We start from the raw sequence: 27,433 nt of genomic DNA on the forward strand, positions 1-27,433 counted from the left end.
AATTACAAATATATAGAAAATCTGTTTTGGTGCTTTTAAAGACAAAACTTTATAATACACTACTACATTCTTATTGCAAACAGTTACATCAGATATTTTCAAATGTAGATTGCATTGCATCTAGTTAACTACATTCATATAAGCACCATCACTAGACTTCTGAAATATTGTTGTAATAAAGCAATGAAATACTATATTCTTGCTATCAGGTTAACCTTGCCTTGAGTGCCGCTATTTATGCTGCATTACTATTTGTGGGGCTGATTCTGCAGCCTTACCTATGCAAAAAGTGCCATAGATTTGGGCATTGATACTAACAGGATCTATTTTGTCCTGTGCAATTATAAATGGAAGGTGTCTGAAGTGAAGATCTTTTCTTTTCTTTTGCTGTGAGATTTAGCTCATTGTGATGTCTGGCACAAAAATTTGCTTTTCACCTGTGTCAAGTATTTGCTGTGCTTCAAGAAGTTTTGGAGCCCCTGGTATAACTCCACTGATTTCTGTGATGCAATTTACATGAGTAAGGAGTATCCCAGTAAGTATGAGCTTAAGGATCTGGCTCTATGTTTTCATAAATGTACTGCAAACCAATTAGTTCTATTTTATTTTTCATTTTAAGTGAATCTCTTAAGTCTCATGAATGCAGATTTACCACGTTTATAAATTTGCCAACCTCCCAGTTTGTACCCTAATTATGTTTTGTTATTGTTTTTATTAGTTTATTCTTGCTATGGATATTTTCATCTAGTTTGAAGTTGATGTTAATGTTCCCTGACATACAGTCTGACATATATTAAGAACGCGGAAAACGAAGTGACAGAACTAATTAAAAATCTATCTGTTTGGCTGATTTAGAGGTGTGCCAAAGAGTTCAAATGAAACTTGGTCAGCAGCAAATCACGTCCACCTGTACTGCTGGTTCAGCAGTTACAGCCCTCCCTTCTGTTAATTGCTTAAAAAGTACCCCTACTAATCAACTCAGGGACTGCGCTGTGTGTGGTCAGTATGCTAACCACAGCTATTACTCTTTGAATGGAAATACTCCATGTAAATATGTCCAGTATAGTAACATAAGCATGGACTTACAGAAATCTACTGTACATCACATTAATGCATTGCATTAGTTGCAGTGGCTATGTTCTACAAGACGCATAACAACCATGGCTTGTATCATCTCTAAGGTATCTTAGTTCCCTTTTTATGGCAAATAATTCCTGTTGATGACAGGTCAGACTCATCCCTAGTGCAAGCTAATCAAAGTCAATGGAGTTGTACCAGGAATAAATATGACCAATGTGATTATACTATTTTTAACATGTAGCCTTCTAACCAGGCTGCACCCTGTTATTGTTTGCATGAAGAAAACACATTCAGAAAGCATTTACTGGGCAGGCACAATTTTTACAAAGAAAAATTAAAACGGAGCATGTTTCAGTCTTCTGAATTCGGGTCTATCACAGGACAGTGGTAAGGACTCATATGAGTCACTTTCTTCTAAGACTAAACATGAAACTTTTTTAGAATACAAACAGTGTTATCCTGAAAGCTACTCTGACTCTTCCTCTACTTATCTTTAAAGATTCTTCCTAGAACCTCTCTATATTCCCCTTGCCTGGCTTACTGCTGCAGATTCAAAGAAATGGAATAGCTACGGTATGATCTAGGTATACTTAATCCTGCCTCAGCTTGGCGGGGAGGGACTAGATGACCTCTTGAGGACCCTGTCACAGGGCACATCACTCACCACTGGACTGGCGCCTCCTCCTGGTGACTCTGGGGATTAGCTTGAGGCTGATGCCTCCTGTCTGTGGCTTGCACACCATTAGTGCATCTTCTTGCAGCCACTCTCATAGCCTCAGGAACCGTGGCATCCTCTTCATGACTCAGCCCTCCACCTGTGTCACCATCTGTGTTCCTCTCTTCTGGGGGTTAGTATCTCAGTCATGCCACTTCCCCAGTGGCAAGTGGGGGGGGATGACCAAGGCTTGTCCAGAGACCCTGTAGAAATCAGTCATGTGCTACATCCCCTCCAACTGCTCAGTACATTTCCGTAGGCCACTTCTCTGTGGCCCCAGCACCATCTTCACCCTTACCTCAAGGCCTTAGCATGTCAGTACTAATATCTAGCCAGGAGCTCCTTCTCACCTCCTCAGTCCCTACCAGTAACTGCTCTATCCATAGTGCCACAGTGCTATCAGCCTGCTAGACACAGTCCTGACTCCTGGAGCTCCAGGAGCAACTGACCACTTCTGCCCCAGCAGCTTCTTTTATGTGAGCTCACAGGGCCCTGATTGGTTGCTTCCTGCAGCCCTTCCAACACAGCCATTCTGGGCTGCTTGGAGGACTCACCTCCATTGCTCACACCCAGGATTAACCCCTTTTACACCTGTGTGGGATGGGCACCCTATTACAGTCCCTTTCAGCCCTTCATTTGTGTGATTCTATATCTATCCCCACCAGGTCTGTCTCATGTAGGGTGACCAGATATCCCAATTTTATAGAGACAGTCCTGATATTTGGGGCTCTGTCTTATATAGGCACCTATTACCCCCCACACTCCGTCTCGATTTTTCACTCTTGCTATCTCGGCACCCTAGTCTCATGCAAATAGTAGGGCTATTCATATTTACTAGTCAACATGATTGTATAGATTCATCCAGAGGTTGGGACCGGGGGATATACTTCTGATCCATGGTTTAACTAACTTGTTGATGTCCCATTAAAAGTGACTTCAAGTTCCTGTCTTTTTATTCCTCTTCCTTCCCCCTTCCAATTTTTTTACATGGAGTTGCAATTCTTCATACTGCTCTCTCCATTTCATAGTGTAGCAGGGAGCTCTGGAATAAACAGGCCAGAGAAAAGATACTGCAATTTGCAGAAGAACAGCTTGGGGAAGGATCAGGGAGACACGTAGGCACTGTGTATGGTGGTCTTTGGGGTTGGTATCAGGATTCCAAATAGCACATTGTCTTTGAGTTGTTGGTAGACCATACGCATATCCCATCCTCAAATCTCCCCATTGAAAAGTGGTGTTGCACATCTGCAGATTTCCCCCCCACCCATATTTTCTGCCACTACAATAGAGACAATGGGCAGTATTGCAGACAGAAGCACCAGGAACTAGAGGAAACAGAATGCAGAGATGGCTGAAGGCAGCAGCACCTGGCTTGGCAGGAAGAACCCAGAAGACAAGGAGAAATCTGGTGACTGGTGGACCAAGAAGAGGGCAGAATAAATCTGGAGACCAGCGAGAAGAGGTGTCTGGATATTGGCAGTGCAGGCAGGATAGTGGTAAAATAAAAGAAGAGAGAAGGGTGGATGAAGGGAAAGTATGGCGGAAATGGATAGTGGAAGTAGAAGAGATTGAAGGAATGAGAGATAAATAGCATGTAGGACCCCAAACAAATTTCCTGTTTGAGAAGAGAAATGAACCAGTGTGCTTAAGGGCAAAATTCTTCAGTGGAAAAAATGGTACCCAATATACTCCACAATGACAAATAAGAAAATGTGTCCCTAGCCATATAAAGCCTATACAGTGTCCTAAACAGACATGGGATTGTGTAACTGTTGAAAACTGAATCAGAAAGCTATCAAGGAGGGGGAAAAAATACAAAGATCCCCAAAACAAAAAGAAAACCAAAAAGCATGCCAGATGTCAGTGGAAGTTCTAATTCATTTAATGCTGCTTATTATACGATCAGGGGACATATGGACTAAGAAGAAACTGTCTATGCACAAATGTATATAAGACAAGTGAGCTAGAAATGCTGTATTGACCTGACTTGATGGAGTTTGATCATCAGTTTAGTTATCTTTCTTTGTCCATTGTAATCACTCATCAGCCAACTGGTGACAGTGACACATCATGAAGCAAAGAGAGCCACACAACATAGATTTATGCTTCTGGAGTAAATCCAAACTCAAATTACCAGCTAGAGACATCATTGTTTTATTGACTAGTAGAGGACTGATTAACATCAGAATTGAAAGGAGGACAAGGAACTGGTTAAAGGGAGACTACAATGGGTCATACTGAAAGGTGAACTGTCAGGCTGGAGGGAGGTTACTGGTAGTTGGCCCATCTAATCCCTTATCCCAAGAATGTGTCATTCTGGATATAACGAAAAGGCACTCTATAAACACAGATCTGAGGCAACTGCTTCCCATAGGGAAGAGGACACATAACATTTACCCTTCACCTTTCCTAAGGGGTTGCCCCAGAGTAGCCCTTCTAGTGGAAGTTGCCTTCATCAGCACATCTCAGAGCACCCTAGTCAGCTCTTTCCTAGCCACTGCCACCAACTTCTGGAGTTGTGAGGACATTATGCAGCAGTGGCACCCTCTCTAGGGGGATTTTCTGCCATTGAAGTTCCTGCACCCCACACTATATCACTAGAAGTTGGCATGGCCCAAGGCATAATCTGACCCATGATGTAGATTTTTTAAGAAGATGGTGTAGAGAGGAAAAATAGCATTTTGAGAAAACCTGGCCAGATCTACAGCTGGTGGAAATGGTCATAGCTCCATTAACTTCAACTGAGCTACAGTTATTTACACAAGCTGAGGATCTGGCCCCTAGAGTTTAAATGTAGTACATTTAAGGCAATGCGGACTGTTGGGCAGATTTGCTCAATGTTCTGCAAAATGCAAATGGGGCATGTGATCTGTCCTACTAACATGACAGAAATCCAGCTCACCAGGCAGTGTTGCAATTCTTTTAATTCTTGGTATGACCCTTAACAAATGTGCACAAACTTAGTTCATGACTACGTTAGAGCTTGGTACTCTGGTTTGTCACCTGGGAGGCAATGTGATTAACTGAGGAAAAGGGCAGAGCTCCTACCTTTTGGTTCCACCTCTGACACTGATTTGCTGTGCAAACTCTGGCGAAACACTCACAGTGAAATTTTCAAACTTGGATGCCTAGGGTAGGCACCTAAATAAGTAGCCTGGTTGTCAGAACTGATGAGCATCTGCATGTCCCCTTGACTTGCAGAACTGGGCTCACAGCAATACTGTTAACTTATCTTACAGGGATGTTATAAGGGTTAAATAATTTGTGGGTCAGATCATCAGCTGATGTTTGTAAAGTTCTTTGAGATCCTCAATAAAAGGCACTATGGAAGTGTAATGAATCATTCTTAGCTCAGAAACATGCACCAGTTGCATTTTAAGGTTATATTTATACTACATAGTGTGTAGAAATGGATCCCTGATGTCATTATTATGTTAGATCAAATTTAACATTTTATCTTTGAAGTAACAATGGATCACTTTAGTGAGATACATTACTCCTTAGCAGTATATTCAGTTAGGAACATCAGAATTGATGGCCATACATTGTGATTTATAGTAGTGAATTCTCAACAGTATTCAGGCTCTGTTAGGGGCCTGATCATTGGATTGCTCAAGCTCCTTTTTCTCCAATGCGACCTTTTCATTGAAGTGAAAGTGTGAGTTACAATCTTGTTTTTCAAAAAGATTTCATCAAAAATAATCCACTTACTATGATTGACACCATTAGCATAGTCAAAAGCCTCAGATACTTGCTCTTCAGAGAGGGGGAAAGCGGGTTTTTCATAATCAGTGCTGTCTTTCCCTTCCCCAGTTTTGGTGTAAAACAGCAGACCTCCTAACTGCATCTCATGTTATTTGTGCTCCTATACTTGCCCTTCACTATTCTTTATGTTTATTTTCCCTAGTGGACATTCTTATTCTGTCAAAATAGCCATCAGCAATGGTTTCCAACCAGTAGTGGTTTCATGTAGCAAAGTTCCATAATCCTCTTCAGAAAACCTCCCTCCACTGCCTTTTGCTCCTGCTATAGCTGTTTGCCAACAGCTATAGCTGTTTGACATACTTGAAATTAAAGTGATAGTCTTCTGCTTTGAAGAGAAGATGAATGTGTTTTCCCACTTTACTAATTATAATAGGATAGATGAGACAAAGCCTGACAAGAGGTAACCTAGCAGGCAAGTATAGATGAATAAGAATTAGACTCTCATGTTTTAGAAATTCAGATTTTTATTAGATTTGTATTTGAAGATTTTAGTGCTGTGTTTAAATGCAGCTAACATACATGGGGTTTTTTGTTCCCACCAACCAAGTCCTGCTTACAGCATAGAGATCCAAGCCAACTCCTAACAAATCCAAAGCTCTCCATTGACCTCAAAGAGAGTTGGTTTGAGCCCTAGAAGAGTGATTTTTAAAAAAAAAGTCAGATTTTTTTTTTTTTTAGAAATACTTTGGAACGTACAAAAAAAAGTGGCAGGGGTTTATTGTACAGGCTTAATCAGGGAATAAGACTCTCTCACTCAATCATACTTACTTCATGTTACTTCATGATCCTGCAAGCAGATCCACACTGGCAGATTTTTTTATTTAGAAAATGAACACAGCACACATTAAATAGATGAAAAACTGACTAAATGATAGGTCTCAAAACGTAACTAAATGAGGGATCATCATCGAACGGGTATGTTTCCAGTGGGGTTCCAGAGGTATCGGTCTGAACCCTACACTATTTAACATTTTTTTTAATCAATAACCTGGAAGAAAACATAAAATAATCACTGACAAAGTTTACTGATGAATGGATTAGATAGCATTTTTGGGGGTGTAGTAGGGATACTGATGTATGCTGGAATATTTAATAGTTCCAGTTATTGATTTTAACTGTTTACAGTTTAACAGAGTTTTTCTAAATTTCATATTGATGTATTAAATGTAGTCATCAGTTTTATGACTTCTTTTAAAACATATTGGCTGAATGCCCCAGTCAATAACTATATACCATTTTCAATTAATTCACTAAGGGAAAAATCGATGGAACATATAGTTGGATATCTATTTTATTAGTCAATGTCATGACTGGTTATGCAACTAACCAAATCAGATTTTAAAACAATGTAACCCAGACTCAAAGGTGCAATTGATATTCAGGAGGAGTACTCCAGTATTAACTTCTGATGAATGTGCTAAATGCATTAAACAATGTGAACACCAGGTTCATTTTCTGGATAGACCATGAACTAGCAAGATCTACGAGTATACATATTTATGTTTACAGTGCATTGTGGAATGTCTCCTTCATAAAACAGTATTGATGTTGTGTTATTGAGAGCAAATAAATTGTTTGTTATGCACTGCCAAACCTCTGCCAATGATAGGAATGTAAAGATTTGCTCAGTCTGAGCTTATGCTCAATACATAATTAAATTAGCCATGCAACACACAGTAAGGGAATCTCAATTTAAAATGTGGATTCAGCTGCAAAGTGATGTTTTGATTTTATTTTCCCCCTTTGGAACAGGATATTATATTTCTCTGATGGTTTTCATGGAGATTACTCCTCTTTTGTTACAAAACCCCTCAATTTCTCTTTCCCCATTCAGGACCACACTAGTATTGTCAAAGATATTTCTTACAGTTTATTCCCACCAATGAAAGTGTGGCCTGCCAGTTTCACATCAAGCTTATCACAATTGGCACAAATCATTCCTGTCCATCACAGCCACAGTAAACCCTGAGTCATCTCCTGAAGTCTAGAGAGAACACTTTAATCATTTTACTGACTTTTGTACAACTCTTAAAAATGAAAATCTCTACCAACTAGGTCAGTCGCATAGTGGAATATAAAAGCAAATTGCCTTAAACTCTGCAGTTTTGCAAATTATAATTGTATCTAAGTATAAGTGCAAAAAAGAGCTCTTCTTTAGTTATTTGTGCTGGATCCTACATATCTAGGGTTCTATATACACCAGTTTAGTCCCCTTGGGCAATCATTTGGTGAGATTCCATACAGGAAATTAAGGATTTGTTAATGACATAATAGGTTATCAACATCTCTAGAAAAGTTATCTGGATGATCCTACATTGGATCTGGAACATATGCACAAATTCTAGTCTTAAGATAACCTTAAATAATGTTCAGAGATGTACAGAGGAAGTTTTCAAAAGAATTCTCTTTTGTGAGGACACAATTTGCATGTGTATTTCATTCAATTTGCATATTTTGCATTCAATTTGGAATTTTGCAAGCCAATCTGGTTTGCACTACTCATATTTTCTGTCCAAAAGTCAGCTAGCAGGTGCAAAAAGATAGAGGCAGCTTGTGGCTACAAACAGAGGCCAAATGTTATCCTGGTTAAAAATACATTTCTCAAATGTATTTGTGGTGTGTCAGTACAGCTCTGACACAGAAAAGTTTGTAATACCAATGTGGAAAGATCCTAATATGAAATGCTAATCTCCTTGCTTAAGTATAGTGAGTAGAGAAGGAAATGAAAAAATACAGACCTGGAATCAATCACTTTCTCCTTTCTATACCTCTCCTTAAACAAAGTCAAAGGGACTCTAAATCATAATACAGTGGTTTAGCAAGGGAAAATAGGATCCCAATATACTTTGAGAGGTGGAAGGAATGGGGTTCTTGGCAATGTATAAATCAGGAAACTAGCCCAATAAATCAAATCTGCCTTTTTAAATGTTCATATAGTTATATGTAGTAAAATAGACAAATCAAGGTCTCCCGCATCCCGCAGAAGTCAATGATAAACCTCCCTTTGAATTCAGTGAGGATATGATTGGGCACAAGAATGGTTCTCTTTTTTCTTGGGATTATGAACATTACTTTAAAGCGTTTGATAGCTGGCTTTCATGTTTTTTTTTGTCCTACAATATCTTTTGTTCTTTTCATCAAGAACTAATACAAACTAAATTATTAAGATTCTGTTCCCGTGTGTTAGCTAAAGGGGAATTGTGACCACAATAGTCAGACTGGCATGTTGAGAAATTTCAAAAGCTGAGATACACCAGCCTCATCCAAAGCTTATCAGAGTCAGCAAGTCAATCCATTGTGTTCATTGGGCTTCAGCTTGGACCCTGAATGAATCAACTTGGAAATATTTCTGAGCATTCATTTACCACCTTCTGATATTGGACATCCAAGATGATCAAAATGTGTGAGAATTTCTCTGGATTCTTTTTGAACAGAATGGAAATTGTTTATCCAAATTGTTAAAAGGGGTTTCAGCATGCTGTGTTAAGTACAAAAGTAAGGCCACAATAGGGTTTCATCCACTTGATTTTTGGCTTTTCTATGATACCAGTGTTAGGGCAGACATTGGCAGCACAGCAGAATGCCTAGGCCACTGCCAGTACTGGAATATTGATTATTTTGCTTATTGATAAGAGTAGCTATTTAGTAGGCCTTTGCAGAAACTTAGCATAACTAAGGCAAAGTTGGGAGGGAAGAGGCAGCAATCACAAGGAGTGAGCCTGGCTCTGTGTCCTCCCTGATACTCTAGGGCAGGGGTAGACAACCTATGGCACACTTTCCAAAGGTGGCACGTGAGCTGATTTTCAGCGGCACTCACATTGCCCAGGTCCTGGCCACCAGTCTGGGAGGCTCTGCATTTTAATTTAATTTTAAATGAAGCTTCTTAAACATTTTAACAACCTTATTTACTTTACAGACAACAATGGTTTAGTTATATATTATAGATTTATAGAAAGAAACCTTCTAAAAACATTAAAATATATTACTTGCACATGAAACCTTAAATTAGAGTGAATAAATGAAGACTCGGCACACCACTTCTGATAGGTTCCCGACCCCTGCGCTCGGGTAAGCATCTGTGAAAAAACAAGAAGTCTAGTTATATCTTTGGACTGTTGTTGTGTGGAAATACAGGGGCAGGATTAAGACCTTAAAACATCCCTGCTTAATGTTTTTTCTTTGACTGACATGTTGTTGATTAAACTGTAGCCGTTACTAACATAAAAGGGGTAGACAGGTCTGAGGAATTTGGATTTGACCTTCCAGACATCTCTTGGAATCCTCCATTTCAGGCGGGTAGCTGGCCACTTGAATCTTGTCATCTGGCCACTCGAGACCTCTCCAGACCATGGGTAACTATTGTTTGGTGATGCTCTATAGCCTATTGTGTTTGTATGTGCTTGAGATGAAATAAAGGAGAAGCTTTGAGCGAAGGCATTCCTGTGAGAGTACTGGAGATTAATAAAATAAAGGCTTTAGGTAAAAGCACTTGACTTTCTGTGATTTATACCAACCACCCAGCAGACAGACATGCTGAGTCTCCATTGATATAGTTCCTTACACCGCCTCACAGAGAGTAAAATTACTGAGAGCTTTGGGTTTAGGGAACCCCAGGTAACACCAGCTGTAGGCTGTGTCATGTGCCCACTGCTGTGGCACAACTCAGGTGTAACACAAAGTTAATTTTGGAATTGTTCCTATTTTTCAATCACAATTAAAATATTAAATCTATCTGAGCGTGCATGCTGGGAAGGAAGAATTGTAATTTAGTTCTCCCAGCAAAAAAACAAACTAACAAGAGGGAAATAAGAGACTTGTGTGCTCCTCTAGTTACCCAGAGGAAGGGGAGACCTGATGGAAGTGGCCAAAGTGCAAATGTGGGACAAACTCCCGTAGATGAGAGAGTCCTACCACAGAGGAGACAAATTATATATAAACCTAGGAGATTTCTGCAGGAGACAGATTTACAGTCATGAGATGTAGACTAAGAAGAAAATTTGATTATTAGACATATGGCTGGCTGGGTATGTTGTGATTGCACAACCCCTTCAGTGACATGCCTGCCAGATGTGAAAGTGGCCAAGTTCATGACATTTAGTATGAGCCTGTGGTTATAGTGCCTATTGATACCCATGACACAGCGATAGTCACAGTGTTTAAGCAAAGGATGTGACTTGACCCTGGAGTTCTGGACTAGTACTGAGGAGCTCCTCTCCATCCCAGCATCACTCAGCACTGCCTTTCAGAGGATGTAGGTGAACTTTATCTGCCCCGCTGGCTCCCGATTGGTCAGTGTCATCTCTTGCCCTTCTATGCCTCTGCAGAACTAAATTGCATCAATAGCCAAGTCTGAGCATGTTATCCTTAAGTAGGGGGTATCAGGGTGTGAACCCCTCCCGCAGGAGGTAGAGAAGACCTAACAGACCCCATCACACCTTCCCACAACAGTCGCAACCACCCACCAAGTCAGAGGGGGATTTTAGAATAATTTCTCTACACTGGTAATCTGCAGAAAAGCAGATCTGCCTATGGATCAGTGATGTATGGGAAGCAGCTCTTAGGGACTATTAGGAGCTCTGTGTTAAAATTTCAACATCCAACTGAAGCTAGGTTGTTTTTTAGATGGAATCAACCTCTCTCTGGACACTGCTACCTCATCCCAGCTTATGTGACTTATCCATGGAGTTCATAGAAATGCTTCAGAGGAGAAAAGCTTTTACAGGGTGCATTGAAGTCAGCCAAAAGTTTTCCTTTGACTTCAATAGGAATTTGAGCTGGCTCATAATCCACTAGATTGCTCTGTGTTTGTTTTTGTTTTTAATTCCATAGAGAGATCCCCACAGCTCCCTCCTCTCCACCCCACGCTTCAAAGTACATTGTGGCGAATGTATGGGAGTCTCTTGTTAGAAGATTTTTGAAATGTCACCACTATGGATCACCCTATATTTATATGTGCACATAGGGGTATATAGGGTATGTTCTACCAATACAAAAGTGTTGATGTTCTACGTTCCTGCAGCACTGAAGTCAATGGGGCAGGAGCAGCACCTGCTTTGGTTTTGATTTGTTTTTTCATTTATTTGTTTGTTTGCTTGCTTGCTTTTGGCATAGATGTATCATCACACAAATTGTGTGTCTTGACAAGGAAATATGTTTTGAAGAGTTCATTTTTAATGTAAAAATATTTTCTTTCACTCAAACATATCAAAACTCTTGGAAGTGCACATTCACTACTTATTGCTTTGCTAATTCCACAGCAGACTGTATTCTGTCTTCCATGTAAATACAAAATCTGGACAGATGCATTTGCTAGAAAGCAAATTCCACAATCACTATCATGCAAGTGGTAGTAATACTGTTCTTGTGTAGGATCGCCAAATATTTAATCAAAAACTGGGGGCTATCATACATTTGATACAAGCTATACTTCAAGTAATAAAATTAGTGATTAAAAATCTATAAAATGATCCTGAACTAATGAAAGTATACGAAGAAGAGCACTTCCTTAAACCGACACAGGAATATAATTATCTGTATATAATACCTTAAGGAAAACGCTTAGCAAATATGCCATACTTTAAAAACAAAAAACAAAAAAAACCACCACCACCACCATCTAATTCCACAACAGAACAAAATCTTTGCCTAGAGACAAGTAATATAAAGGTTTATTCTGTAAATGACAGATTCTTTCTAAACAAGAGTAAGGTAAAATAGCCCCAAATGAACCTTGGATCCAAGCAAGGATAGACATTTTAGTCTTAATTGTCCCATTGGCTATTGTTTATTTAAGGCCTTTTGATAACTTTACACTCTTGGTAGATATTGAAGTTTTCTCTATATTCACTGTGGTAGATTTTCCAATAGGAGGCCTCTTTAATACCAAACCAAACTATGGAACTAGAATTAATTAGTATTTATCTTTATCTATTTCAAGGGTGGCCAACCTGTGGCTCCAGAGCCACATGCAGCTGTTAAGAAGTTAATATGCGGATCCTTGTATAGGCACCGACTCCGGGGCTGGAGCTAAAAGCGCCAAGTTTCCAGTGTGCCGGAGGGTGCTCACTGCTCAACCCCTGGCTCTGCCACAGTCCCTGCCCCTACTCCACCCCTTCCCACCTCCTTCCCAGAGCCTGCCGTGCCCTCACTCCTCCCCCCACCCCCAAGAGCCTCCTGCACGCCACAGCTGATCGGGAGGTGCAGGGAGAGAGGAGGCGGCGCTGATTGGCAGAGCTGCCGGTGGGTGGGAGGGTGCTGATGGGGGGCTGCTGATGTATTACTGTGGCTCTTTGGAAATGTGCATTGGTAAATTCTGGCTCCTTCTCAGGCTCAGGTTGGCCACCACTGATCTATTCCAATTCCTTGGCAGAAATATAGAAACATAACTAAACAGATGAATATTCATCTCTCCCATCCGACCCCTTCTTGCTTGTATCATTATCCTGGATAGATGAACAGCCCTAGGAAGAAACTTCAGCAAGGTCCAGAAGAAATGGGGCGGGATCTAAAACCTCTAAAGCAGCATACCCCAGTTCCACTATTTATGCTGGGTTTCCATTCTCTCTATCTGCTGAGGCAGTAGCGGCAACTCCCACACATTCCCTGCCTCAAAGATTTTTCAAAGTAAAACAAACACAAAACTACGTAAGACACAGAACAAAAAAGTGAGAAGGTTGTGGGGATCACAGATGATGAGAAGGGGCTGCATGAAGAAGTTGGTTTATGCTCTTATGGGGCAGATGTGATTTAATTCTTCCTAACCCATTACCAGTAGATAGGGATACCTATTCTGACCCTAAGTCTCTGCGGTGACCATAATTTCATAATTTCTTACAGCTTACTCACTGCCTTACTGTGCGTTATGTTAGAAAGTTTTCCCTAACATTCAAATTATATTTTCCTTTTTGCACCTGAAACTACTTCTTCTTGGTCTGTCCCAGTACAATAATTGTCTACAAAAGGATGTTATAAAGGTTAGTGTCTAATTATGTCTCTCTTCAACCGATTTTTCTCTAGCCTCAAAATGTGGAAGACTGTTCCTGTTACAAGGAGACAGGAACCTGGTTTGCACTAGCATAGCTTTAGAAAGTTCATACAGAATCCCAAGATGTCTGCACTAATTACTCACTTAATTCACATAGCTAAGTCATTATGGTTTGCAAACCTTTTTCAGCAATGGATAAAGAATGTCTCTCTCTCCCTTACCTAGCCCCTTTGTATTCTAGCTGCAAAAGGTGAACATGAGAGGGCTCCAGAGGCGATCCCAGAAATTAGAGGCTAGTAAACCTGACTTCAGTACCAGGCAAACTGGGTGAAACTATAGTAAAGAACAGAATTTACTGGGGAAGAGTCAATATGGTTTTTGTAAAGGGAAATCATGCCTCACCAATCTACTAGAATTCTTTGAGGGGGTCACCAAACATGTGGACAAAGGGGATCAAGTGAATATAGTGTACTTAGATTTTCAGAAAGCCTTTGACAAGGTCCCTACCAAAGGCTCTTCAGCAAAGTAAGCTGTCATGGGATAAAAGGGAAGGTCCTCTCATGGACTGGTAACTGGGTAAAAGATAGGAGACAAAGGGTAGGAATAAATGGTTAGTTTTCAGAATGGAGAGAGGTAAATAGTGGTGTCCCTCAGAGGTCTGTACTGGGACCAGTCCCATTCAACATATTTGTAAATGATCTAGAAAAAGGGGTAAACAGGGAGGTGGCAAAATTTGCAGATGATACAAAACTACAGGATAGTTAAATCCCAAGCAGACTGCGAAGAGATACAAAAGGATCTCACAAAACTGGGTGATTGGACACAAAATGGCAGATGAAATTCAATGTTGACAAATTCAAAGTAATGCACATTGGAAAACATTATCCCAACTATACATATACAATGATGGGGTCTAAATTAGCTGTTACTACTCAAGAAAAAGATCATGGAGTCATTGTGGATAGTTATCTGAAAACATCCACTCAGTGTGCAGTGGCAGTCAAAAAAGTGACTAGAATGTTGCGCATCATGAAGAAAGGGATAGATAATAAGACAGAAAATATCATATTGCCTCTATATAAATTCATGGTATGCCCACATCTTGAATACAGCATGCAGATGTGGTTGCCCCATCTCAAAAAATATATATTGGAATTGGAAAAGGTTCACAATAGGGCAACAAAAATTATTAGGAATATGGAACAGCTTCCGTATGAGGAGAGACTAATAAAATTGGGACTTTTCAGCTTGGAAAAGAGATGACTAACGGGGGATATGATACAGCAGAGGTTCTCAAACTTTTTTTCTTTCTGAGACCCCTCCAAAATGCTATAAAAATTCCACCTCCCACCTGTGCCACAATAACTGGTTTTCTGCTTATAAAAGCAGAGGCAGGCATTAGGGGGTAGAAGCAGGGCAATTGTGTGGGACCCAGTGCCACAGGGGCCCCCCATGAAGCTACATTGCACAGGCTTCAGCTTCAGCCCTGGGTGGTGGGCCTCAGAACCCCAGGCTTCAACCCCATGCAGTGCAGCTTTGGCTTTCTGCCCTGGGCCCCAGCGAGTCTAATGCTAGCCCTGCTTGGAGGCCCCACTGAAACCTGCTCAGGGACCCGTAGAGGGGCCCCAGACACCTGGTTGGGAACCATTGTGATAGAGGTCTATAAAATCATGACTGCAGTGAAGAAAGTAAATACAAAAGTGTAATTTACTCCTTCTCACAACACAAGAATGAAGGAGTCACCAAATGAAATGAATAGGTAGCAGATTTAAAACAAACGAAAGGAAGAATTTCTTTACACAATGCACAGTTAACCTGGGGAAACTCTTTGCCAGATGTTGTTGTGAAGGTCAAGACTATAACAGGGTTCAAAAAAGAACTAGATAAGTTCATGGAGGATTGGTCCATCAATGGCTATTATCCAGGGTGGGCAGGGATGGGGTTTCTAGCCTCTGTTTGCTGGAAGCTGGGAATGGGCGACAGGGAATGGATCACTTGATGATTATCTGTTCTGTTCATTCCCTCTGGGACACCTGCCATTGGCCACTGTCAGAAGACAGGATACTGGTCTAGATGGAACTTTGGTCTGACCCAGTATGGCCATTTTCATGTTCTTATGTAAAATGTCTAGCTCTGAATTTTCTCATATCAGTTTTTATTTTCCAGACCATTTACTTTTAATTTGCTCTCCTCTGAACTCTCTCCAGTTCGGACTGCCACATTTTTCAAAAGACAGACAAATTGAATGGGGAACTTTGTGAGGGTGAACAGTGCTTAGTTTTAAAGTGATATTGTTATTAACACGCAATACAGCATTTGTCTTTTATGTAACAATGACACATTGTTTACGATCCACTAGAACTGACACCCCATCAACGTTTCTCCATTTTATACCTGAATGGTGGTTTGACCTCTAAATGTGCAAATATATGCTTTGAATTAGGAGCAGAGGGAGTGAGAGTGTCAGGTACTGGATCCAGGAGAACAGAATCAGGATCTTATGGATGGGGAAATAGCAATAGGAGTGTGGTGGAAGAGCAGGAGAATTGATCAAGACCGGGATGGTGTGGAAAAAGGGATCATTTGGGAAGCATTAGGCAGTAGAAATGGAAGTAGACAGGGAATTATTTTACTCAATCTGAATATATAAAGAGTTCAGATTTGGTTTGGGGGATGAGTGGGTGATCTGAGTTAGTTATTAGCTTGAATATATCAATTCTCTCTAGTGTGGTAGTATTCCTCCATTCTATTTTTGTATGCTTGATAGTTCCTTGACAGTTCAGGTCTGCTTGGAAAATGAACCTTAAAATGGTATAATAGGGCTTCATATTTATTTCCCCTCAATTTTGAGATCATATGTTCTCATTCTACGGGTATTAACTGCCAGCCTGGCAAACTTGGCTAGGTTCTGAGAGTCATCATCAGCAAAATTAAGGCTCTGGAAACCAAATTATGGTCTCAATTATACCTACATAACCCACAGTGTCTTCAAACACTGACAATTCCAGTTGCAGCTTGGTAAATAATTCTGTTGATGGTGCACAAGGTGGAACAGAGTGCAGCTCCACAAAGCTAATAGGAGAGTAAAGCAGCAAAAACTTTTTTTGTCACTGAAGTCCCATATAGGCCTCCTAATGCAGAGATCTGTGTTCAGATAGTCACTTTTCAGAGTAAAACTACTGTGAATCTAATGAAAGTGGCTTTTAAGATCATACAAAATTTTAAGTCTTTCCTCCAAAATATTGCTAATGCCACTGACTGGTATCATTTCTGAATTTAACCCTCCATTCTATTTCCACCTTGGTAGTTAAGCAGGGTTTTGCTGGAAGTCAGACATTTTATAATTTGTTTCTGAATGTGTTTCCACCCATCTCTAGGCCTGCAGACACATCCAGCAGAATAGACATACAGCCACTGCTTTCCTATAGACCCTGTATCTGATTTTTGGTGCTTGCAGGTGCCTACATGTCCCTTAACACATGCAAAATTTTTAGATCTTTGAAATAGAGATGCATTAACATGGAAACTCTTCTGCTTGCCAGGCATTTCTCCAGAAGTTTTACACCATCATTTTGCAGTGAGTCAGTTGCTGGAGAAGTTAGTTACAAAGAAAAAGGAGGTTGCATCACAGGGCTTAAGTCAGTTGTTGGGTGGCCTGATCCTCCAGTGTCCTGCTCCTTGAGTGCTGCAAAAGAACTGTAAGGCCATTCACATCTGGGAGTATTGTATACTCCCTTTGCAAAAAGGCAACAAATGACACCTCCTGTCAGCTCAGTGTCTAAACATAAAAGATGGAGCTTCCTGTGGCTGAAATGAAAACTAAAGAGACGCACTGGGTGTTATTTTCCACTGCCTGATACATCACGAAGTCATTTGGTCCAGTGCAACATGGGTGTATAGCTCTACCAGATCAGAACAATCACCTTTTACACCCACTCAGCACAGGTGTAGATGACTATATTAGATTCAAGGCAGTGGAGAATCAGGCCTCTTAAAAACACTGCTGGTTTATATTCCCCATCCTCTAGGAAAGCAGGTGTCTGCAACCAGTTAGGGTTTTCCATTCCCCCAAGGAACTCCTACTGTTTCATTAAGCTTGATAGGTGGATTGATGACATCTAGTTCAGGGCTTTGGCTGCTCAAGATGAAGCGTTAACTCCTTCCTTGGCAAGTTTTGTGCCTGGCTTATCAGCCCCATGATACTAGTATCCACAGATGTGCTTTTTTTCAATATCAATAGCTTTGATCCATCCACTCCCTTCAAATAAATACAGATACCATAATGACTGGGGAAAATATTCCTTCTGCCTTTACCACTGTGTGAGTGTTCTCTACATCAATGGAGCTTGGGATCTACTTTCACATTAATAGGGTGTTTTCCCCCTTTATAATTCCAGTGCTGCCAAGCAAACACTCAAAAAGAGAGACAAATCCTATATTTTGTCTTAATGTAAGCTTATATATTGTGGGGACCTATTTCTTTTGGTATTTAAAAATCTGAATAAGTTTGAGAGTTTTATTACATTTATGCTGCACTTCTATGACCATTTTGTGGAATGCTATACAAATTTCTGTATTCCAGACCAGTGTATTGAAAACTGTGTTAAAATTGTAGGCTATCACTTTAAATTTCAGGGGATTTCCTGGCTCTGCTTATAGGCTAGGGAGACCCAAGGGAAGCCTGCAATCTGGGCCTAGCAGTCAGTCTGCAGACAGCCAGCTTCCAGCAAGATGAAGTGAGTTATGCCTCTCTGTTTCAGGGAGCAGCCTGCTTTGTTTCTCTGTTTCAGGGTCTTGGGTGTTATTGTTCTGAATTCCAATCAATACATTAGGTTATATTGCAACCTTCCAGCAAGAGTATTTTTGTGTTCTTATCTAATTTCTTTGTGTGTATGCTGGGAACGTTATACAAGTGGGACGTAACACTTTGTAGAGAATGAATGTCTTTCCTGTATTACTTTTAAGTGGGATACATTGTTTGGAATTGAGTTTTTTATGCAGTTTTGGCTCAACCACTTTTTCATTTTTCAGACTATTATGCTTTGGATAAACTCTTGTCAATACGCAGATTTTCCATGTTTTTATCATCTAAACTGTGTTTTGTATCATGTGGCTTTTCCAAGCTGTTTTATTTATGCAATTACTTTTGGCTGCCGAGTAGGAAGTTATCTAGTGTAAACTATCACTCTGAATTATTAGGAGTTGGCTCTTGTCTGAATTAAACTTTATGGGGCAAATTCATCCCATAAAATTCATAACAGTTTCAATACACCAGGGATAGATTTAGCCCTGTGTTTTTATTTCAGTTTCTTGTTATGAATCACTTGTCATGGCCTGCTGATGTGCAAAGAGGAACTCTTGTCTCATATAGTGCCTTTATGATGGATAAAGACTTCACTTTAACTGACTAAGGTTTCTTGTCTAGCTTTTGCAAATAACACCAGTGTTTCACTGTTCCTGACCAGAATTGCCCAAAGAGAATACAAGGATTTAAAGGTGTCATAACATTTTTTCCTAGATCTGGACCTTAGCGTCCAAAATATGGGTGTTAGCATGAAAACCTCCAAGCTTAGTTACCAGCTTGGACCTGGTACGGCTGCCACCAGCTAGGAATTATACAGTGCCTAGCTCACTGTGGTCTCCCCAAAACCTTCCCTGGGGGACCCCAAGACTCAGATGCCTTGAGTCTTACAACAAAGGGAAATAACCCCCTCCCCTTGTTTCCTTGTTACTTCCTCCCAGGCTCCCCTCCCTGGACGATCCTAGGAGATTCCCTGCTTCCAGTCCTGGAAACACTAGTACCGAGAGATCTAATCTCTCCCCCTCACCCAGAAGGTATGCAAAGTCAGGCTTAGTAAATCTAACACAAAGAGATTTTCCCCTTGACTTCTTCCTCCCACCAATTCCTTGGTGAGCTGCAGACTCAATTCCCTGGAGTCCCCACTAAAGAAAAACTCCAACAGGTCTTAAAAAGAAAGCTTTATATAAAAAGAAAGAAAAAGACATTAAAAATAGTCTCTGTAATAAGATGACAATATACAGGGTCAATTGCTTAAAAGAAAAATGAATAAACAGCCTTATCCAAAAAATATAATTTAACACATTCCAGCAACTACACACGTGTAAATACAAAAGAAAACAATATAACCCTATTGTCTTACTATCCTTGTACTTACAACTTGGAAACAGAAGATTAGAAAGCCAGGAGATAGAAAAATCACTCTCAGAGCTGAAAGGGTCAGACCCAAGACAAAGAACAAAGAACTCACACCCAAAACTTCCCTCCACCCAGATTTGAAAAAGTCTTGTTTCCTGATTGGTCCTCTGGTCAGGTGTTTCAGGTTCCCTGTGTTAACCCTTTTACAGGTAAAAGAACATTAACCCTTAGCTATCTGTTTATGACAAAAGGTACCATACCTGCATCTGGGTTAGACCTTTTTAGTAATCCATCTAAACATCATAGGATGTGCTGTTATGATTGAGAGAACTATGCTTGGCAGTTTTCCTTGAAAGATTTACTTTCTAATATATCTTTGGTTCTCCTATATAATACTCAGCTGAGGCATTTAATCCCCATTGTCTCAGCAGACAGCATTACAGAGAGGTGACGATGAGATAGTTTTCAAAGCTAACACAAGCCCCTAAGAGGGTTGGAACCTCTGTGCTGAAAGTCTCAGGCCCAGGCCCAATCTGATTGGAGCTTTTTGCTGCCTATCTAGAGTGTGTCAAAAAATGCCAGTTGTTTTATGCAGGAAACACTGATATTTGGTGTGTGTTTTACAAAATTTCCCTTTTTAAAAATATATATATTTTAGAGTTAGGAAAACTGTTTCAATAAAAGTGTTTGTCCTGGTGGGCTGTTCGAACATAAACAGGGGCTGCTTCAACCCTTGGAGCAGAACTTGGGAGATGCAAAGGCATAAATGAGTTTGCCAAAGTAGCTGAAAACATGCAACTTTGGGCTGACTTTTTAAAGCATGGTTGTTTTTTTAACCCAGTTGTGGCCTGTGTGTTTTTGTGCTGAAGTCTAAGGACCACATTTTCTCTCTCTCTCTTTTTTTTTTTCTTTTAATTTGACTGTACCACACCCAGCATGACTGTGACAAACTACACCTGCCCCCATACTCTGCCCCATGCTCTAACCCTGCCCCCCATGAGTTTTGCGCTGCTTTAAGATCTATTTCAGGCGTGTGGACTTAGAACATTCTGGCAACCTGCCACTGAGCCGTCCGCTTTAGAGAGTTGTAGCGCAGAATCTGGCTCTTGAGGTTTATGGGCTGGTTGACTTCAGTGAGCTTTGGATCAGGCCATAAATAGAAATAAAGCTAAAACATAGAAAGTGTTTAGAGTAAGTGATTTAGATGCACTCGATAAAGCAATGGCTGGGGCATCCATGTGAACTTTAAAAAGATGTTTGTTTATGTATTTGTCAGCTACTGGATTATCCACAAAGGAAGTCTAAACACTGTACAGATTAGCTGGGCAGATTCATTGTAATACTATGTGAGTCCTAAAAGTAGTTGTAATAAGAGCAAATCATTGATTAGGAGTTCCCCTCCCCACAGGGATATGGAAATAAATATTCAGTGTTTGAGCACATGGTAATACTTTGCGTGCACATGTGTGCTATTTATTAAAGGGTGATCTGTCTTGCCGTTGAGATTCTTAGTCAATGTTCTCCTGATGATTTCCTCCTTATTCCTGTCTTTTCTTTAGAACTGTTTGTTTTCAGACTTCCTTTGAGAGCACTCACCACCTCCCAGGAGGCAGTCTGGCTGGGATTGTCAAAGGAGCTGGATGCCCAACTCGCTGAATTTCAGGAGAATGAGTGCCTATTAGCCAAGAGGATCAGGATTGCGACCCCATATTCTGGGTGTCCCTAAGCCTCTGACTGCCAGAAGCTGGGACTGGGTTATAGGGGATGGATCACTTGAAAATTGCCCTGTTCTGTTTGTTCCCTCTGAATCATCTGGCACCAGCCACTGTCAGAAGGCAGGGATAGATGGACCATTGCTCTGACCCAGTGTGGCTGTTCTTAGAATCAGAGAATTAACTCTCTGTTAGGCTCCTTTGGAAATCCTGCTGTCTAATCCATGCAGGATCAGGCCGTAAAGCAGCAGTTCTTAACCTATTTACCATTGTGTGCCACATATGCAGCTCTCTGTGTGTTATGTGAGCCACATCCACACAATATATATACTACCTATATGGCCCTGAGGATGTCACATGGCTGCAGCTGTCTGTTGATTGAGCTGCAGGTTGAGGACAACTGCTCTAAAGACACATATGGGTACAGTCTAAGGTGCCAATCTTGCAAACACTTATGGACATAATGTTTTTGCTGATACAGACTAACACAGCTACCACTCTGAAACTTATGGACATGCTTACCTTGACTCATGTGAGTAGCCTCATGAGGTACAGCTCATTTAAGGGACATTCTGCACCTTGCAGCCAAAGCACCTAGGTGCAATCAAGGAGCACCCTTGCACTAGATAGAAACAGAGAAAGATGTGTTTAGGGCATGCTGGCTACTATGAATTGGAGCCCCAAGTTCCAGGGCATTGGAGTTTGTTTTTTGAGTGTGTTGATTGTTCTCTACACAGGGATCAAAAACCTGTGGCTGGCCCTGGTCAGCTGATCTAGGCTCGTGGGGCTTAGGCTCCAAGGCTGAAAAATTGCTCTGTAGGCCAGAGCCCAAGCTTTGGGGCCTTGTGTGAGTGGAGGGTCTCAGAGCTCGGGCTCCAGCTCAAGCCTGAAATCTACCCAGGAATTTTTAGCTCCAAAAGCCCAGTCCCCATGAGCCTGAGCCAGGTAACCTATCCTAACTGCAGGGCATTTATCCTTGTGTAGACATACCCTGAGATAAGAGCCTTGTGCTCCTTCCCTGACCTGAAGCCTAAAGGAAAGGGAAAAAGCCAATCTGCCTCCTAGAACAACAGATGAACTAGGATGCTGTCTCGGGCTGGTTTGGAGGCCTTCTTTAAAAGGCCATGGTTTTTGTTTGGTTTTGACCTTCCCTTCCTTGGATCCTGTACATGGCTACTCACGTGAGTCAAGTTAAGCACGTACATAAGTGTTTGTGGAATCAGGATCTAAATGGAGACAATGAAAAGACTGACTCATGTATGTGTATCTATTATTAAATGGCATTTTGAGGGAACATTTCAATACACTGGTATATATCTGGGCTCTCTAGATATTTAGTAAATGAATGAAGCTGAACTTATAGCTTTAGCAGAGCCTTGGATTAGCAAGCAGTCCCACAAGTAGAATGTACTTTTTATGCTCTGAATGACTTCCTTTTATTAACTCAGTACATAAGGCTGTTGCTTTCACTGAGAACTATAGTCACGGTTCTTGCAGCTTTTTAAAGCTGTTGCATTGGCACTTTACTTCCTGGAGACCCCATCGGTGTCATTTTCTCCAAATTGTTAGCGTAAACATTCTGTAACTTGAGCAAGCCAACTGTGGGTATCGCAATCTGTTTAGTGCCAATGAACCAAGCCTGGCAAGGGACAGTGCTACTCAGCCATCAGAAAAGGAAGAAATAATCTTTTTAAAATGAAATGTTGAGAACTCCCACAGCCAAGGTAACTTTAAAGAGGGACTAGGGTGAAGGAAATCCCATGCATTTTTACTCTTGGACAAGGATGGGGATTAAGCAATCCTTAAAGAGTCAGTATCCTCAGAATGGATGAAAGGTTGGGCCTGTCATGTGGTACAAAAATGACAAGTTACTTAGCAAATATTTTACAAGTGTGGATTAGCTAGGTGAAAATCGGCCAATACTGGACTAGGCTCTGATCCAAATTCCTATTGGAGTCAATGGGATTCTTGCGTTTGTCAGTGAAAAAAATTTGCCAACCCTCACACTGAATCACATCTTACTCCACAGTGGTGGACTGTAATGAAATAGCCTGTTGTAACTGGTGCACATGGGGTACCCCGGTTAACCTTGTTGTGGGAACCTCAAATCTGCATTTCTTGACTTCTCTGTAATTAATCTCAAGCCTACCCTGGTGTTAACAGGAAGCCTAGCTATGCACTTTGTATCCAATCACAGAGGGGAACCTCCGAGAACAGTTTTCCCATCGCTCTCCCAGAAGGGCAGGGTCAGTCGCCTCTACAGCAATGTTCTCTCTTTTTCTTTAGGAACCATTAGGAAATGAATAGATAATAAGACAATAAATGTCATAATTCCCACACCTTGAATAGCATGTGCAGTTCTGGTCACCCCGTCTCAAAAAAGATACATTAGAGATGGAAAAGGAAAAGAGATGGGTAACAAAAATGATTAGGGATATGGAACAGCTTCCATATGAGGAGAGATTAATAAGAGATGACTAATGGGATAGAGGTCTATAAAATCATGAGTGGTCTAGAGAAAGTGAACAAGGAAATGTTATTTACCCCTTTACATAACATAAGAACTAGGGGTCACCCAATGAAATTAATAGGCAACAGGTTTAAAATAAACATCGGGAAGTACTTCTTCCCACAACTCACTATTAATCTGTGGAACGCATTGCCAGGGAATGTCATGAAGGCCAAAAGTATAACTAGGTTCAAAAAAGAATGATATAAGTTCATGGAGAATAGGTCCCTCAATGGCTGTTAGCCAAAATGGTCAGAGATGCAGCCCGATGCTCTGGATGTCCCTAAGCCTCTGTTTGCCAGATACTGGGACTAGATGACAGGGGATGGATCACTCATTAATTGCCCAATTCTATTCATTCCTTCTGGGGCACGTAGCATTGGCCACTGTCAGACAACAAGATACTGGACTAGGTGGACTATTGGTCTGACCCAATATGGCCGTTCTTATGTTCCCTGCACCCCACTGTTGGCTCTCTGTAAGTTTCTGTGCTTGAGTGGGAGGGAAAGAGAAGGCTGGATTAGGCCTAGGGAAAACCTTGCATTGTCCTTGCACCAATGGAGCTTAAACTAAGATGTAAATTCAGCCAAAGGGGGTCAGTGGTGCCCTCCTTGCAGTGTAGAACATCCCCTACTTCCCACACATCCATGACCTCCACATAGATCCTAGTGGAGTGCTGGGGGCAGGGGTTGAATCATATAATGCTGGAGCGTTCTATCAGTGTTAGCGTTGATAGACAACATCCACAGTATCGTTCAGAAATGCGACAGAATATTTTTCTTCTGTATTTCGGAGAGAATGTTTCTCGCTGATCTGCAGGAGCAGTTCTGTCCTTAATGGAACAAAATCAGACATCTTCCTTCAAGATCTGGACAGTCATTTTGAATGCATCACTTGTGTGCTTTGGCACTGTTAGCAGGGAATGCCATCGCTGCAGCTTGTCTCTGCACAACACACCAGGAGAAGGAGTGGGAGGGGATTCTGCTGAGACAATGCACTTTCCGAATTGCAACTGAATCATTTGTGGCTTTGTGCACAAAGGTACAAACATATTTTCATACCTATGATTTAAAATGTACTTTACTTACAAAGAAGTGTGCTGTTCAAAGAAGGCCTTTCCATCTCCTCCTATATGATATGCATAACCAGCATATTTTCTCCATGCCATTCATGAAATAATCGGACATGCTCTGACGTTTCATAGTTATGTGCTTATGATTACCTATATTGGAACTAAACCACTTATCTTGACAAGGCCTAAATATGTGAGAAGGACAGAGAAGAAAAATAACAATGCAGGAAGCGCTAATATTTTCTGTAACATTAGCCTCAAGAGTCAGCATTTCTGATACTGGCGATTTACAAGAACAGACGACGACAGTGGTGAGGTTTGATTCTAGTATATGCTGAACAAGGGTAATTCCATTGAAGTAATTGGAGTCTCGCTTTTGCAAGAGCAGAAACTCCAAGGGTCTGTAAAGTGGAGGCATGTTTGGATCTCAAATTATTGCTGTTGCTTTTAAAGGATTTAAGGTCTGACCCAACCCCTCATGAAACTGATGGGCATCTTTCCACTGATTTCAATGGGCTTTGGATCAGGCCCTTATATAGAACCTCTCAAAGTAATATTTGACATTGCTAATAACCGACATATAGGAAACATTTCACACACACTCACCCTCCAAAAACTCAGTGGGCAGAGGAAGGGAGGCAGCAGACACTGTAACCCTAGGGTAATATCTTGACCCTATTGAAATCAATGGCAAAACTCCCATTGACTTCAATGAAGCAAAGATTTCACTTTAAGTGCATCAATTCAGACACAAAGGGTCAGATCCTCAGCTGGCATAAGTGATCAGAGCTGCACTGAAGTCAGTAGAGCTATAACAGTAGCTGAGCATCTCCCCCAAAGTTAAGTATAACTTATTTTTAAACTGAGAAATCTTAACAGAAAAATATAACAGCTAAAACCTGATCATGATAATACTATTAAAAATAGATCCTTCAATTGCTTTTCCTCTTAAATGAAAGAGTGAAATAATAGAGAAAGAAGAAAATAGTTATAACAAAAGCCACTTTTATTTAATTCACAAGTGGCAGAGCCAATACACCTGCACGTGCTCTTAAAATATATTATGTGTGACTCTATTTCCCTATTTCTTCTGCATCTGGATAGTACAGTGTTTAAGACTGAAAAGCTACAGCAATCCCCTACTGACTTCAATCATCCATTGGTCATTAGGACAATTAAATAACCCAAGGAATGGGGGGAAAAATATACATGAATTTCTTTCTTATTTTGAAAATTGCGATTTCTCCCTCCTGCCCCCAAATCTCTGGTATATATCACATTTCCCGTAATTGGTATAAAAAGATTCAGATCTGATTCCCACACCTTTAACTGAGCTGAGCCAACTGTTTCCAGAATAAATGAGAGCCTTTCCTATCAATTTCAATGGGAGTTGCATCAGGCCCATGCATTCAAAAATCATGTGTCAATCCTCAAATCTTTAGATTGGCTTTAAACTCATGAGACTTAAAAAAATAAACAATTGAATTATACCACTTATTTGCACTGTAGTGTCCAGGAAGTGGATCTCTTGTGCAGCACTGCTATGGGTTCCTGCATGGCCCCACAGTATGCCAACATTTTTATGGCTGACTTAGAACAACCCTTCCTCAGCTCTCGTCCCCTAGCACCCCTCCTCTACTTGCAGTACATTGATGACATCTTCATCATATGGACCCACGGGAATGACACCCTTGAAGAATTCCACCTGTATTTCAACAATTTCCACCCCAGCATCAATCTCAGCCTGAACCAGTCCACACAAGACATCCACTTTCTGGACACTACAGTGCAAATAAGTGATGGTCACATAAACATCACCCTATACTGGAAACCTACTGACAGGCCCAACAAGAAAAATAACAGAACGCCACTAGCCATCATGTATGGCCCCCAGCTAAAACCTCTCCAGTGCATCATCAGCAATTTACTATCTATCCTGGAAAATTCTATTTCATCAATCGGATCTCAAATCTCTCTAGTAACAGTAATCATAATAATATTCATTATCTGAGAAGCATTTTCTTCAAAACGAAAAGTAATAACAGTTGAACTCACAACTACTAATGTAGAGTGATTGCATGGCTGCCCAGTCCCATATCACACTTATGAAGAACCAGCCCATGTACAAACCCAAGAAAGGAGGGAATCAAACCCCCTTAAATTAGTTTCAAGCCAATCACATAACCCTTATGTTTCCTTCTTTTTCCATTAATTCTCACTTTTCACTGGATACTCATTACACCAAATTTGAGCAAAAGTTCATTTCGGAGTAATATTTGCAGGAGTTAATATAACCTTTTTCCCCCTCAACATTTCTTAGGCCTAGCTGGTATACCACGACGTTACTCTGACTATCCAGATGCATATACCTGGAAAACAATCCCTCACTCTCACAGGCCTTGGGAGACAGACCAGTCCTCACTTACAGACAGTCCTCCA

At 40.8% G+C, this 27,433-nt stretch overlaps 1 long non-coding RNA gene across 1 annotated transcript; it reads right to left on the minus strand.

Moving 5' to 3' along the window:
• Positions 1-1,547: 1,547 nt before the first annotated feature.
• Positions 1,548-27,375, minus strand: LOC115644925. Its single transcript, XR_003998633.1, has 4 exons — positions 26,923-27,375; positions 21,928-21,935; positions 18,259-18,264; positions 1,548-1,557 (listed from the first exon to the last, which is right to left on the minus strand). It is a non-coding gene; the product is annotated as an uncharacterized LOC115644925 (long non-coding RNA).
• Positions 27,376-27,433: the final 58 nt, after the last annotated feature.

The sequence above is a fragment of the Gopherus evgoodei genome, chromosome 2 (assembly GCF_007399415.2).
Source record: "Gopherus evgoodei ecotype Sinaloan lineage chromosome 2, rGopEvg1_v1.p, whole genome shotgun sequence".
NCBI lineage: Eukaryota > Metazoa > Chordata > Testudines > Testudinidae > Gopherus > Gopherus evgoodei.